This window comes from Uranotaenia lowii, chromosome 2, assembly GCF_029784155.1.
Source record: "Uranotaenia lowii strain MFRU-FL chromosome 2, ASM2978415v1, whole genome shotgun sequence".
NCBI lineage: Eukaryota > Metazoa > Arthropoda > Insecta > Diptera > Culicidae > Uranotaenia > Uranotaenia lowii.
In genome coordinates, this window is record NC_073692.1 from 181,511,574 (window position 1) to 181,527,094 (window position 15,521).

At 33.5% G+C, this 15,521-nt stretch overlaps 1 protein-coding gene across 4 annotated transcripts in view; it reads left to right on the forward strand.

The window, feature by feature from the left end:
* The window catches only part of LOC129749873 (dynein intermediate chain 2, ciliary), a 97,056-nt gene that overhangs the window by 52,760 nt on the left and 28,775 nt on the right, over positions 1–15,521 (forward strand). The window lies entirely within an intron of this gene.

A 15,521-nucleotide genomic window follows, 5' to 3' on the forward strand; every position in this document is an offset into this window, starting at 1 on the left:
AATTTCTAATTTTTTTGTGTATCATTGACTCAAAGAATCAGGCAATTTTGTTTAATTACCAGAAGATGGAAAAAACTTTTAACAAGAACACAAGAAAACAAACATTTGCTAGAATTGCAAATTTTTGCTAGAAACCAGCTTAATTTTTTTATTTTGCTGGTTTTTCCAGCAAACGATCCGAATTGCTAGAAAATCAGCAATCGATCTGCCAAATTGGGGACTTGTTATTTTCGTATGATCGTGAAAATTTATAATCGGTCAGTTCGGTGTTTTCTTATGAAAAAATCGACGTGTTGAGACGAACTAATCTGTAAGTACAACCGCTGAAAAACATGTAAGTTACCAAAATATGTGTGTCAAAACTATAGTTTGGAATAGATAAAATGAATAAATGAAACAAAACAATTCAGATATTCCTTAGTTTGGGAAAAATAGTATAAAAGCAATAAAAACAAATAAATTTGAACCGAATATTTGTAGGTTTCGAGAAAAACACATTTTTCAGATAACTGGTTTTCCAGCAATTGAGTTTGCTGACAGCGTGACAAAAACAAGCATAGCTTTGCTGGTTTTCTACATTAGAAAAAATGCTGTGTAGTTTTTAACTCTAAGGTGAATCAAGCGCCTTGTATTTGAAAAATTTCTGAAAAAAAAAATTCCATCAAAAATCATTATTGATTATGGTAGTATAGTAAAAATCATGAATTTCAAACTAAGCAAAGATTTTTTGCCTAAGAACAACTTTTCAAAGAACAATTAGTAGTTTTAGGAGAAATCGGACAAAGTTATAGACCTTTAAATTTATATTCATACTAGCTGAACCCGTACGAACTTCGTTTCGCTTTAAACCATTGGGTTGAGAAGTAGTCAAATGAGTTTAGAAAATGAATTCGAAACATTCTTTCGACAATTTTGGGGAAAAAATTCAACAGTGTTTAAAGTCGCTACTATGACTATTACATGAAATTCAAATTAAACTGTTGATTGGCTTTTTATTAAAATTTATGTGAGAGTGTTTTCTTCTCGATCGGTTGCAAAATCTAGATATTATGGCAGAAACATGTACTATTTGTTTGTGTGCACGACTCTTTTGCTTGACCTTCACACTTAAATTGGTATCAATTAACTGCCTCCAACAAAATTATTGCACAAAACACTGAACTTTCAATGAAACCCTCCCCATGGCCCGAAATTCGATAATGGAAACCAATTTTACGTTCCTCAAAAGTCCCTTGTGCCATTTTTTCTTTTCAAATTATATGTAAAATAACGTCAGGAACTTGAAAACAGTGAACAGTGAATATAGACGCCCCTTTCGCCGACCCTTGACACGGAACATGCTACCTGGAGTCAATTGCTCATAGTTTATAACCCTCATCTGAACATTTTCATCTCAATCCGATGCATGATCACGACAATATCGCGAAAACAGTGAGCAACTGACATGGACGGCCTTTTTTTGACCACGATTCAAAACTTGACACCTGAAATCAATTATCTTTTCTGTTAAACTCCCATGTGCCAATTTTCATTACAATTCTATGCTCAATTAAGAGAATATCGTAAAAACAGTGAACAGATAATAACGCCTTTTGCCGACCCCTGAGTCAAGATTTGAAACCTGAAAGCAAAAGAGCGCCCCTCAAAACTCCTATGCGGAAATTTTCATCTCAATCCAATGTAGAATAACGTCAAAATCGCAAAAACATTAAAGTTGGGTATGGACAAGGATGGTCTAAATCCACTCGTTCACTCAATCGCGATACACTCTTCAACGATTCACTCAAGCGCTCTTTCGGATCTCACGCATCTTTGTCTGAACCGAACGCTGGGGGAAAAAGAATAACGTTGATCGAATCTGATTGTGAGTGCTGCTGGTTTTGAACGTTGGGCGCTTGCATACGGGCAGGTTTGAATCATGCAATGATGCAATCATCGACTTTCCTGGCTCCAGATATTCGTTCGCTGATCCGATTCAACTGGTTCAACTGAAAGAAGGAATCGAATCGGCAAATGATTGGCCTGCCGTTCGTTCAGATATCTTTCAATCGCCGCACACAGTATTTAACAAAAAAAAAATCATTGCGGCCAAACGGTACACGGTAGACATTTGAATTCTTCGCAACATGTTCATATTTTTTTATTATCTTTCTTATTTTCAAATAAAAAACTGATTTTATTGCCAAGGGATATGAAAAATAAGTTAAAACTTAGATTTACCGTAAACTGGGGGAACTTTGATCAGCGGGGTAACTTCGATTAACATGAAATTTTTGCAGATAATAATCTTTAACTTAGTATAAAGACAAAATATCTGCAAGCTGTTTACTACGTTTGAAAGCCTATGAATTGAGCTACAAATAAGATAAATTTGGTTTTTATTAGAAGTTTTTTTTAAATTACTTAAACTATAATTTCAAAATCTCAAAATATCTCGTTTTTTGAAGGCTCACAAACAAACATCTCTTCTGATCAAATTTAAGCATTTAGGAGCAAATGGGTTGGTTAATGCGAAAGTTCAACTTTTTTCTTGTTGTAAGTTTAGTTTAAGTGTTATTTTTATGGTCATTTGATGATAGTTTTTGAATATTAAAAAAAATCGGTCATTTTCCATGAAAAAGCCCGAGAAGAAAAAATGGCTAAATACCCTATCAAATGGTTAAGTTTGAAGAAAAAAATGAACATGGGAACAGAGCGAGGATTAAGGGAGTTGCATGAAGATAAAATTTCATTTGTTTTTAAGGTAAAAAAATATTGAGAATTGTTTATATTTTTGCCCCTAAATGTATGCAGCAACATTGTCCATCTTTTAAGTACATTTGTTTCGAGATAAAATTTGAAAGCATGTGAAAATACATTAATCAAATTTGGGAACTTTTGTGGTAGTAAAAGAGAACACTATCAATTTTTTTTTTGAAAATTAAGGTTTTAAGTCAATAATCAACTTTCCCAAAGACCGCTAGAAATTTTGACTTTTGAGAGAAAAGTTATTAAAGTTTTCTTTTTGAAAATTTTGTCGAAATTTGCAAAAAACGGGTATTGAAAGTTGTTGAATGAGCTCAAATATTCATCGTCAAATATTTAATGACTTCCTTAAGTGATGTGAGGAATAGTTGTAATCAAATTTTTTGGGTCTTTTGCATAATTCAATTTTTTTTAAGTGTTGTATCTCTGAAACAAGAACATTCAATGAGATGTAATTAATTGATTCAAAAAAATCTTTCCATGTGTTTCCATGTACGCTTGTATGTTTATCAGTTATCAAAAATCAATTTTACCCAAAACTGACCAATTTTAAAATTTACACACGCCATTTCACCAAAACTTGAGATGAGAGACTAAATTTGACATATGTTTTGAATTTTAAGACGCAAAATTTTTCCAAAATCCGTTTTTGAAACAAAGTTACCAAAAATTCTGTTTCCCTGTGTTATTTATTAATATAAAAATGAAGATTAGTTTGGATTAAAATTTGTTCAAATTTGAAACTAATCATGAGTTTTTTTCATCACAAAAGGCTACATTTTAATGAAAAAATAACAACACTATGCAAAAAATTGGCAAATGTGGTAAATATATGAATAATGAATGTATGATGAAAACATTATCAACTTATGATTAAACCATCGCAAAGTTTAGATAAAAAATTTACAAAAAAAAAAATAACTAAAATATTGAAAATTTTATTAAAACTGCGCCACAGAAAACCATCACAGAAGTTTTGGTTCAAATCACAGAATTCGAGATTTTTTTTTAATCAAAAACATAGTTATTATTTTGGAAACCTTGGGCTTGAATAATCAATTGTTTCTTGTCTTAAATCATTCTTGATAGAGCTTTGAACTTGCTTAAAGAATTGAAACATTTTTTTTATAATTTTTCATGGATTTTTCAATACATGTTAACAAAAACAGTCGAAAAACGGAAGAATACACAAAAAAGTTATGAAGTATTTAAAGTTAATAATTGGAGATATTATTTTAATAATAAGATGAACGAAGTTTGATGAAGTTTTATAATCTCTTTTCACCGATAATGAAAATGGATACATTTCTTTTTTCATTACATTTATACCCATCATCTCTTAAGCTGATGTATAATTGTATACACATTTCTTAAAATCGAAAATGGGTAATATTTTGCTTTAAAACGGTTTTTGATAAAAGTAGTTTCTGAATTATCAATTTCATAATTCAAACAACAAATCAAATGTATTAATGATACTACTCATCATAAAAAAGGATCCACCTAATGCTGACGCTCGAGCTACTTTCAGAAGCGCCCGAACGCAGGCAACCAAACTGTAGCAAAACCAACTTTGCGAGCAGAACGAATGATCGGATGCGGTCGAAAGAATTGCAATCATCAATCGCTCGCTGATGATATTCGTCTGCGATTCTGCTGTGCAGAATCATCTTCCAAAGCAATCGCTTGATGATTGGATCATAGGATGGCAGACAGGCAACCCAATCGCCTCCTGAATGAACTAAAGAGGTTGGCCGGAAAGTCCGATTGGTTCGCTCACTGAGTGCCATCGTGTGTAATTTTTTCGAATGCGTTCGGGGAATGGGTTACCTCAAAGAGTGAGAGAATCATTTTATGTTCGTCGATTTATTCGCCAATCACCATCCTTGGGTATGGACGACTCCTTCAGCCGACTTCTGATCCGCAATTCGAAACTTGAAATCGATTGCTCGTCTTTCAAAACACTCATGTGCAAATTTTCATCACAATCCGGTGTATAATAACACCAATATCGCAAAAACATTAATCAGTGAATATGGACGACCCATTTGACCGACCCCTGACCCTAAATTTGATAACTGTAATCGATTGCTCGTCTCTCAAAACACTCATGTGCAAATTTTCATCACAATCCAATGTAAAATAAAGCCAATATCGCAAAAACATTAATCAGTGAATATGGACGACCCCTTTTGCCGACCTGAAACCCTAAATTTGATAACTGTAATCGATTGCTCGTCTCTCAAAACACTCATGTGCAAATTTTCATCACAATCCAATGTAAAATAAAGCCAATATCGCAAAAACATTAATCAGTGAATATGGACGACCCCTTTTGCCGACCTCAAACCCTAAATTTGATAACTGTAATCGATTGCACGTCTCTCAAAACACTCATGTGCAAATTTTCATCACAATCCGATGTATAATAACGCCAATATCGCAAAAACATAAATCAGTGGATATGGACGACCCCTTTTACCGACCCCTATCCCTAAATTTGACAACTGTCATCGATTGTTCGTCTCTCAAAACACTCATGTGCAAATTTTCATCACAATCCGGTGCATAATAACGCCAATATCGCAAAAACATTAATCAGTTGATATGGACGACCCCTTTGGCCGACCCCTGACCCTAAATTTGATAACTGTAATCGATTGCTCGTCTCTCAAAACAATCATGTGCAAATTTTCATCACAATCCGACGGAAAATAACGTCAATATCGTGAAAACAATATTTGTCTTGTATGGACGACCCCCTTCAGAAGGGGTCGTCCAAAAATCTAAAAACATTTTTCATCATTCCTGGTCCTAATGAGCATCCATGCCAAGTTTCAGATCTCTAGCTCTTAAGACGGCTGAGTCTATAGAGGACAAACAAACAAACAAACAAACAAACAAACAAACAAACAAACATACAGATAATTGCTTTTTATATATATAGATGAAAATGTAAGAAGGTTGTAACTATTTTTAATTAGTTTTAATTATATTTTCTACATAAAAAATCATTTGCCTGAACTAATATTTTGGAAATGCGCCATTCAGAAATGTTTAAAACGTTCATCGCCAGAAGTGAGTGACGCAGAATACGTCTAAATTTGAAAGGTCAAAACACCAATTTGCAGTGTCCGTCACAAAAACCTCAATCCGCTAATCGCTTATTAGACCGCTAACTTTCAGTTAGCGAATTTATTTTCTCGCTAAGTTTTCTTCAGCTAGTGGGTTAGAAAGTTCGCTAATTTTTAGTTCCACTAACTGAAGAACGCTACCTCTTTAAAGTGTTAATTTGGTCATAGACTTAGAATAGATCATAAATTCGGCATCATTCAGATTTTAAATTTCGAATCCAATGAGGTGTTTAAATTTTCGTTAAAAATTGGTTATAGAAGATCTTTGATCTCGATTTTGACTGGAATAATAGGAATAAGCGTCTTTTTTTAATTGTCTAAGCATTAATTTATGTACGAAGCATAAGTCTTCTTTGAATATAAAAGATGTGAAAAAGTTGTGAAAATTGAAATTTCCTGAATAAAATAAATCAATACATCAATCAATCTTTTGAGTATTAATGTCAAAAAAAAAATTAAAAACTATTTCGGAAAAACAAAACATCTACCCAAAAAGAATCTTTGCATCAACTGATGTAAAAAAAGAACAACGGGTAAATATTAAAAAAAAAAATGATTCAAAAGTTTTTCCTTTTGCTTTCCACCAAATGCGCTAACTAAAACTAAAAGTGGGCTGACGCAACTGATATGGACAGAAATATTACAAAATAGGTTCGAAAACTGCTCCTATTGATATCCTTTAACAATTTTTCTAGTTAATATTATAATTAAAGATGGCTGCAAAATTTGTGTTTTGCTTATCTTTTACAAAACTTTCTACTATCGATTAGCGATAAGCGCTTTACTATATATCGATAACTTTTACGCAACATTTAGCGGTGTTGATAAGTGATCGCTAGCTTTGATTTAGTTAGCGATCTTATTAGCGCCGCTAACTTTTCAGTTAGCGATGCCGAACACTGCCAATTTGGAGATTCAAAATTATATCGGATTGTAAACATATTCTTCTCCATTCTCGGGCCGGAATTGGAAGCTGAAACGATATTTCCTGTTGATGTTTTGGCCTTTCAAAGCTGAACATTTTTTGAGTGGGTGAAGTTGGGCGACGAAAGTGTTGGAAGTGTTTCCAAGAATGCTAAAGTAATTTTAGTAAGAATCATCTCCTTATTATTTTTTGAAAATTTCTAAAACTTTGCATAGTCAAGTATTCATATATTAATTAGTATAAATGCATAATATAAAATTGAAACTACCACTTAATAAAAACCACCAAAATAAAACTCTCAAAAAGCGACTAGGAATAGCAATCGAAAAATAAATAGACCTGTAGTATGTTCACAAGCATTTTTAAATCTGTTAATAAAGTCATTTTTTTTTATTCCAAGCAATAACAAAGTTGTACGATATAAATGTGCAGTAGATTTTTTTTAAATTTGTGTAATTTAACAAAAAGGTCAGTTCTGTTAGCACTCAAATACAGGAAAAAATAATCAACTAGTGAGTTATATATTTCTGTGACTCTACCAAAAAAGTCTGTGATCATTTTTGTGACCATTGAAAAATCTTGCAAAAATTCGTTCAATTTAGTCATTCCACTTGAAAAATAAGAAATCCACATTACCAAAATTATACGATTTTTATAAATCAACTTTATAAATCATATCTCAAAGGTTTTTAAATTGTATTAAAAAATATCCCGAAATCTAGAATCTAAAATGCTTATTGTAATTCAGACGAAATTTCTGTGATATTGACAACCTTGCTCCACATCGCAATACATGATCTTTACAAAAACTCTAATTTAAAAACACAGTTTTTTCACAGTTTGTAAGGAAAAAGATCGGGACGTTGAGGACAAATTTATAATGTGGAAGAACTTCTCGAAAATACTCACAGAAAAAAGGAATTGATGTTTAATAACAAATCAACGTCCAACGCTAACAAGACAGTGACTTCCTCGAAATATATTATTATTACTATAAGCTATCGCTTTGATATCGTCCCAGAAAAATTTTCAAATGAAATGATGACAAATAGTTACAACAGTATGAGAAAACAAGGATTTGTGGCAAAAAATTGTCCAAATTGCAAATCAATTTAAAATTTAAGAGTGATATAGAGAAATCAATATATATCATGTGATGTAGCTATTCAATTTTGGCTGGTATTGTCTGCCTTGCATGAAAAATTAATCTAAAATTTAAGTTATCTTAAAACTTTCGTTTTATCGTTCGATGTTCAGATTTGAATTTGTCAAAAATTGTTGATAGGTTAAGCTCTGCTAGTTATTAATACATTTTATTTTAAGTGCGGCCCTCCACAAAAAAATTAAATTCAAATTTCCCCGTGGGTTTAAAAGGTTTATTCACCCCTAGTCTATCATGTGTCATCTATCATCACTGCATCCTCCTGCTTCAATTTCTGCTTATTTTTTTACCCCATACATATTTCTGTAGTGGGAGAACCGGAGTGCAATTCCATGGATTCAGCTGTTTAGAAATTGATAAGACGGTTGTACTCCATTTACCCGAAAACCATTGCCCAGAATGAAAAATCCCCAGAATTCCAATCGCCAGAAAGAACCATTCCCCAGAATTTTTTTCCCCAGACGAACCATTCCCCAGAAAAATTTTCGCCAGAATGTACCATTTCCCAGAAATTTTTTCATCAGAATGAACCATTTACCAGAAATTTTTTCGCCAGAAGAACCATTTCCCAGAAAATTGAAAACATTTATCCGTAGTAGAAATTAATAAAAAAAAGGAATTGTTACAAAAAATGGGGTTTCATAACTTAATTATTTGCGGCAAAGCCGCAACCAACGAGGATGAAGGGGCTGAGGCGGCACAAAGCCGCCGAAGCTCCCAAATCCGAGGTGGCCGCCGACCCGCCGTCGGAAGCGGCGGCCCCATTACATTGGTTTAGGTCTGCCGGGGCTTCCTAGGTCTGCGTGAAAGCTAGGGGTGATCCCTTAGCCCCGTCCGCCACGCGACAGCGTGAAAGACAAAACGTCTTTCAAGTTCGAACGCGCAGCGTGAGGAGTCGGATACCAAAACGGTTTTTTGAAGGACCATGGTACCATTGAATCAATTCAAGTTCCATAAACCATAAACAAAGCACAATATTGGTTCTAAAATAAATTTAGTTGGAAAATTTCAAAGTTGTAGTTTCATTTAAAAAAATCATTTTGAAAAAATGAATTTCGAATCATATGAAATTTACAAGAATTCATTAGAAAAATAAAAACAAATAAAAATACAAGAGGAAAAAATCTGGGATTTGTTCCATTCTGGGAAATGTTCCATTCTGGGGAAAAAAATTCTGGGAAATGGTCCATTCTGGGAAAAAAATTTCTGGTAAATGGTGCATTCTGGGGAATTTTTTTCTGGGAAATGGTTTATTCTGGGGTTTGATTTCGGGTATTTGTCATTCTGGGAAAAATTCATTCTGGGCAATGGTTTTCGGGTAAATGGGATACAATCGATAAGACTTGATAACTTTGTGCCACTAAAACAAGTTTTTACTAGAATTCCAGTTAGCTGGAATTGTGCAATCTTTCCTTAGTTTTTCGCTTTTTTTATAATTTAAAATCAATCCTTTGAGTTTTGACTTCCCTGATGACCCTTAGTTATCGATTTTGTGCTTATATCCAACGCTTGATTTGAACCAAGGAAGAAATCTTCGCCCTACATTTTTTTTCTTTTTCTTCATAAATATCTCGAAAATGAGTTCATTATATATTTTAAAAAAATTGGTCGGATAATACTTTTACCAGGAAACATACTGCCCTTCCAAGCAAGAATGTCCCATATTTTTATCAAATCAAATTTTCAAACCAGAGCTGGTATTGGAGATTGTTAACTACTGACATTTAACGATAATGCCAGATAGATCGAAATCATCATCATTTCTTGAACCCAAAGCATGCCATCATAACATGTGGTTTACAGTCTAGAGCGTTTTCGTTGATAGCTTTGACCCATACTCAATCACTTTCTTAACTGTAGTGACGGAGTCAGTTGCTGAGATATAGCAAGCAAACGTATGTCAACGTGCTACTGAGTTTGTGATTGACATTTTACGGTCATTAATTATCACTGAAAATGGGTACCGTGATATTAAGTAAAATTCGGGTTTACATTCATGCACACGTGAATGTGCGTTAAAATAGAATAGGAAATATAAAGGTGGGAAAATCCTTGCTCTCTGAAACATTTTGCAGTTCGTTTTATGGACTATCTAGTTAGCAGCTCGACTGTAAGTGTTTTCGTTTATTAACAGTGGCAACCTAGTTATCAACTAGTTTTGCCCTAACTGCTGTCATTGTGATATATACGCATCGTCCCGGGTGACCATTTTGTTTGTTTATCCCGAAAATTTTTTGCCTCGCGTCAGTGAAGAAAACGAAAACGGCATATATATGTAACAATAATATGGAGATTTGGCTGTTGCCAGGTTAGATGAGAAATAACAACCTATAAATATCAACAATCGACATGGGAGCGAAATTTTAGCAGGCTATCATCTCAATGGAAATTAATGAATATTTACTATGCTAGCTTTCATTGAGAATCAAACAAAGACGATTATCAGCCTGCTGATGATCGCTGACTGTGGCTGTTTTCAATTAAATAATATCAAAATATTGCAAGTGTTAATGAAATATAGCTAAAACCATAAATATGCGCATATAGCCCGCCAGTTTCGGAAATCGCTGAATGTGGCTGTTGGAGTTTTGGAAAGTGATGATGATTGGAAAAAACAGTAACCAACTTTAACTCTGTCAATTTTTACCAGCTCTGTTTCAAACACTTACCCACAGTTTCCTCGATATCCAAACGTATTTAGAAAAAACTTTCGGCAACTATTATGGGACCAGAACTTGCTGTTGGAAGGGTGAAGCTGTATGAGAGCTTCTTCTTCACTTTCGGTCTAGACTTGTAATTTCTCCTTTTTGGTCCGCATAATGAGCATATTTTCGAATATAGTTTTTTTGTCCTTCGTTATACAAGATCCAAACATGTGTATTAATATCAACACCATTATCCAGGCTAATATGATTATTGCAATGCTTCCGGCATCCGTAGGTATCAACAATTAATGGATACGCATTCTTCATTCAGATTCTTCGTTGCTACATTCTTTCAATTCTATTTTTTTTATGCGCGTCACAAAAACTAGTATCGGAATCGTTCAGATCCAATTTGGATTTCCGCGTCATTGAATCGGATGAAGTCTTTATCACTATCACTTGAATCCCAACCGTAAGCCTTCAGCAACGATAATCTCTCATCTTATCAACAGTTTTGATTGCTCAATGATAGTTTTTCACCAGAACACTTTAACATGTTCGTCGCAATGAGACCCTAAACAGGTTAGGTCTTATAAACTCTCTCGTAGGGGGAAGTATTCCTAAATGCGCATATTGGGTAATAAACGCATACAGCCGATTGACGATATGACTGGAGAATCATCATATCTAATCAGAGCAGTTTGAGGGTAATACGCTTTTAACACGTGGCATGAAAAAATTAAATTGTTATATCAAGTCGAAAAAATTTAAAATTTTAAACAAGATTTTTGTCAGTTTTGTTAAAATATATTGAACTTTAATTATCGTGCGTACAGATTCTGTGAAAAAAAAAATTAAATAGTTTTTCATTCTTATTCATTTGGTAATCGGAAATTCAACAAATTTAAGCTTTTGGCTTTAAGCTTTTATCATTTATTCAATCTACGCTCAAATCACGATCTTACAGCGAAAAAAGAAAAACTTCATACTGATCCGATAAAAATACGATATGAACAAAATATTACCATGAAATACGGCCATATAGCATACTTATAATGTTACATGCAAAAGAACTAGTGATGTATAAAATTTCACCAAAATTTCAGCCTTGACGTATGTTTAACATCTGTTTCTACCATTTTCAATTAAACAATATCAAAATATTTCAAGTGTTAATGAAATATAGCTAAAAACATAAATATGCGCATTTAGCCCACCAGTTTCGGAAATCGGCTATTTTGACTTCTTTTATAATAAAATAATTTTCACAATAAGTGCAAGAGATTTTAACAGAAAAATTGCTCTAACGTATATAAAACAGATGTCCGCTCATGTGTTTATAGTTTTCAGACTCCTATTGGAATATGGGGAAAAATGAGTGCATACAGCCCGCCTCTCCCTTATACTTTCACACTCCGAGATTTTTTTTGGGAAACGAACGCGTTAAAGACCTTTTCATTCAACGCACTATAAAAAAGAAAAAAATAGAGCTTGTGTGACAGTTTTTCCATAGAATAGAAACCAAAATAAACACGTGGAGTTGGCCAAGGTGGGTATATATTCAGGAGGTGTTCCCGAATAACGAATTCCCGATTCAGCCATTTTGGCTATGTAGGCTATGCAACTATACGGAACTCATGAAGTTTGTTTACCAACAAACCACAGAAAAGCTGAGCAAAAAATAAACAAACTTATTGAGAGCCCCGCTCACTTCTCGCCTACTTACTGTGAAAGTCGGAGAACCTAGTGTATCTAAGAACCTTGGAGTTGACCATGAGAGAAAATAGAGACAGGTCGTGTTTATGACAGCTCCGCGAAATTTTTTTCGAAAGTTTTATTTTTTCACTTTGAAGAGTTTCTTGTATATTTCCTAATTAAACCAGTGTAAAGTGTGAAGGATGCTGTTTATAGCTAAAGGAGCATTAAGTTTAAGCAAACAAATTCCTGGAATGTTCGATCGATGCCCAGAATCGAAAATGTCGGTTGTGTTAACAGTTCCGGATCGCTCTCTCGAGTGGCTAAAAGTATCTGGTGATTGAAGAATGGGTTTTACCAAAGCTAGCCCATGTCGGGTGCCAAAAGTAATGTAATCTAAATCGTACTGAAAAGAAAATAAGTTCACATAGAATAAAATCTTTCAGATTAGTAGCTCTGTTCACGTAAAAATCGTTTTTTTCTTCATTTAGTACTGATAACATATTTGAACTATTCAATTATCTAACATGAATGAGCTCAAATATCATGAAATCGAGTTAGGTTAGGATATTAAGCAGAATGATAATAATCAGAAACTCATGGCTTCTCTAATAATTATTACCATGAATTATGCCACCCCCGGTAACGATTAATCATTCTAACAACGCAAAAATAGGTTTCAAATTATGAAAAATTGCGTTTTTTGTTGCTTATCTAGGAACACTTTCCATGGTTTTGTTGATGAAAGGTCCGTAATTGTGATTCTTGAATCAAGCCTATTGATTATTTCTATTTAAAAAAAGATAAATCAGAAAAACACAACATTTGTAGATCAAAAATAAAACTGTATTGGGAAGTTCATTATGAACTCTTAAATATTACACCGAATAAACTAGTTTAAATAATTCAATATGAAATTGATAATTGACCTAATTACCATCAAACCAACAAGCAGTTTGTATCTCTTTTCTCATGACCATATTACCTGGATAGAAGCAGGAATTGATTTTTTTTATTGAAACGAATATTTGGCATAAAAATGTGTATTTTTGGTCTTTCCCAGAAAAAAAAGTTTTCGTCAAATGTAGGAGTTTCATTTGGAAACAACGGAATAACAAGAGAATGGAAAGAATTAAAAATACAAGAGAATAGATATAACAAAATTGACACTCGTCAAAAGTGTTTCCTAATCATATCCTTTCAGCCAATCCTCCAATCGTAAAATTTATTCGCTAGGATGCAGAGGTGACCTCGGTCCTAAAGCGCTATTTTATTCTTTTATCCCTTTCTCTCTTTTCCAGATCTATCTATTGACTACTAGGACGTGGCCGGCGCCGTTATTGATGTGTAAAAAGAGAGAGCATAAGTTTTGTTCATTGTGAATGTGTTGTCATTCCCAGACACCATTCTTTTGGCCTCTGGACAAAATTGATGGCCTCGGTCAATCACGGAGTAGCAACCATTGGCGATGTGGAATTCGTTCTACTGAGCCACACCAGCGATCGTGGAATCCAAAATATTTTGATAAATTTAAAATAAGAAGTTTTTTTTTCAATTTATTGCTGTTTAATTTTATTGAATTGAATGTGGAAATAAATAATACAACACATTGAATAATTAAGAAATTCGTTTTGAAAAAATGTTTTTATACATTTCGGGTTCAATGATTCAAAGTGGATGTGAGTAGTCAATCAAGCTAAGCTAAGCTAAGAATAGAAACCAAAATAAACACGCTCATATTTTACGCAAAAGTGATATACGAAGCGTTTTTGACGAGTACGATAAAATAATAAAACAACAAAACAATCAAAAGCAATTAGCATAGATTTCATTGTAAATTGACCGACTTAAAATACCCCTGCGGTGCGGAAAAGTCATCAATTTAAAGAAAATCAAAAAAAAAAAAATCAAAATTTCAATCGCAATTTTTTCCTCGTTTTTCCACATGGGGCAATCTTGCTTGGAAATGCAGCGTCATGCTGTCAAAATTTTGCCTGTCCGATTGCTATGAACTAAGTTATCATGAAAAGAAAGTGTCCTTTCTCTGATTGAACTAAGTTTTATGTTAAAAGAAAAAAATGTTACAAATGATGTTAAATCGATGCTCTTTGTTTACGATTCCTATTCCTTTGATTTTTCTTTGTTGCTTTTAAACAATGATTTGGCCTTTTATTTTAATTGTTGTTTTGGTTGGAACATTGTCTTCCAATAACAGTGTCAGGAGAGTCAGAAGCCAAATACCAGATGTGGCATGAAAATGCTCCAAGAGCAGCTCAATTATATTTTTTGTGTACTCTGATGAGCGTAGTCTTACCAAGGTTGCCAGATTTCAATTTTTTTTTTATAGTGGTTCGAGTTACCACTTTGGTACAAATTTAAGTTATGACCGGGGACGGGATTATGTCATAGTCATGAAAAAAAAGTGCGACTAGTGACCCGTTCTTTATCTCACATGTCGTTAATATAAGATTTAGAAGAAAAAGTTTTCCATTCTGTCATTGATCATTGAGATCTCCAATGTATCGGTCATGAGAAAAATCACTGGTGCAATTTTTGGCAAGTTTAACACCTGGCAGCACAGTAGGAGTGAAGTTTAAAAATTTAAAATGTTTACTAAAAGTATAAATTAAAAAAATGCCGAAGATACCAACTTTTTCAGGAAAATAGTTGAATAGTTACAGGGATTTCCAAGTGAACCTAGAGTGCCTGTAACATTTCCCACAAGCGTCAAAATGCTTCAAAATGTTCTACAATGTTTCTGTTCAGCTTAAAAACATTACGCAAAAAAAATGTGAGTTTTTGTAGTGTGGTTGGAAATATTAAGGATTTTTTTTAGAAAATTTCCATTTTTCTCATACAAAGTTCCATAAAAATTTAAAGGTCTTTGGGGGTCGCCTTAGAGTTATCCGAATGAGCTTAAAACTTACCAGTATTGTTTTATCATTGACTTGATAAAGATTGGGAGTAGGCAGTAAGGATTCAAGGAAATTTAGGAAAAAGGGGCACCCTAGCTGATATTTATCAATTGAAGTTATGCGATTACATCAAAGCAGAGATAATGGATTGTGATCAGTCATCGAAACATGCATTCATTTTTTTTTTTGCGATATCCAGTAAACCTACTTACATAAACATTCAACTTATCCAGTAGATAGTTTTTTCAACAATCCATAACGTACGCTACTGCCAAACCTGTGAAAAACCACCAGGTGCAT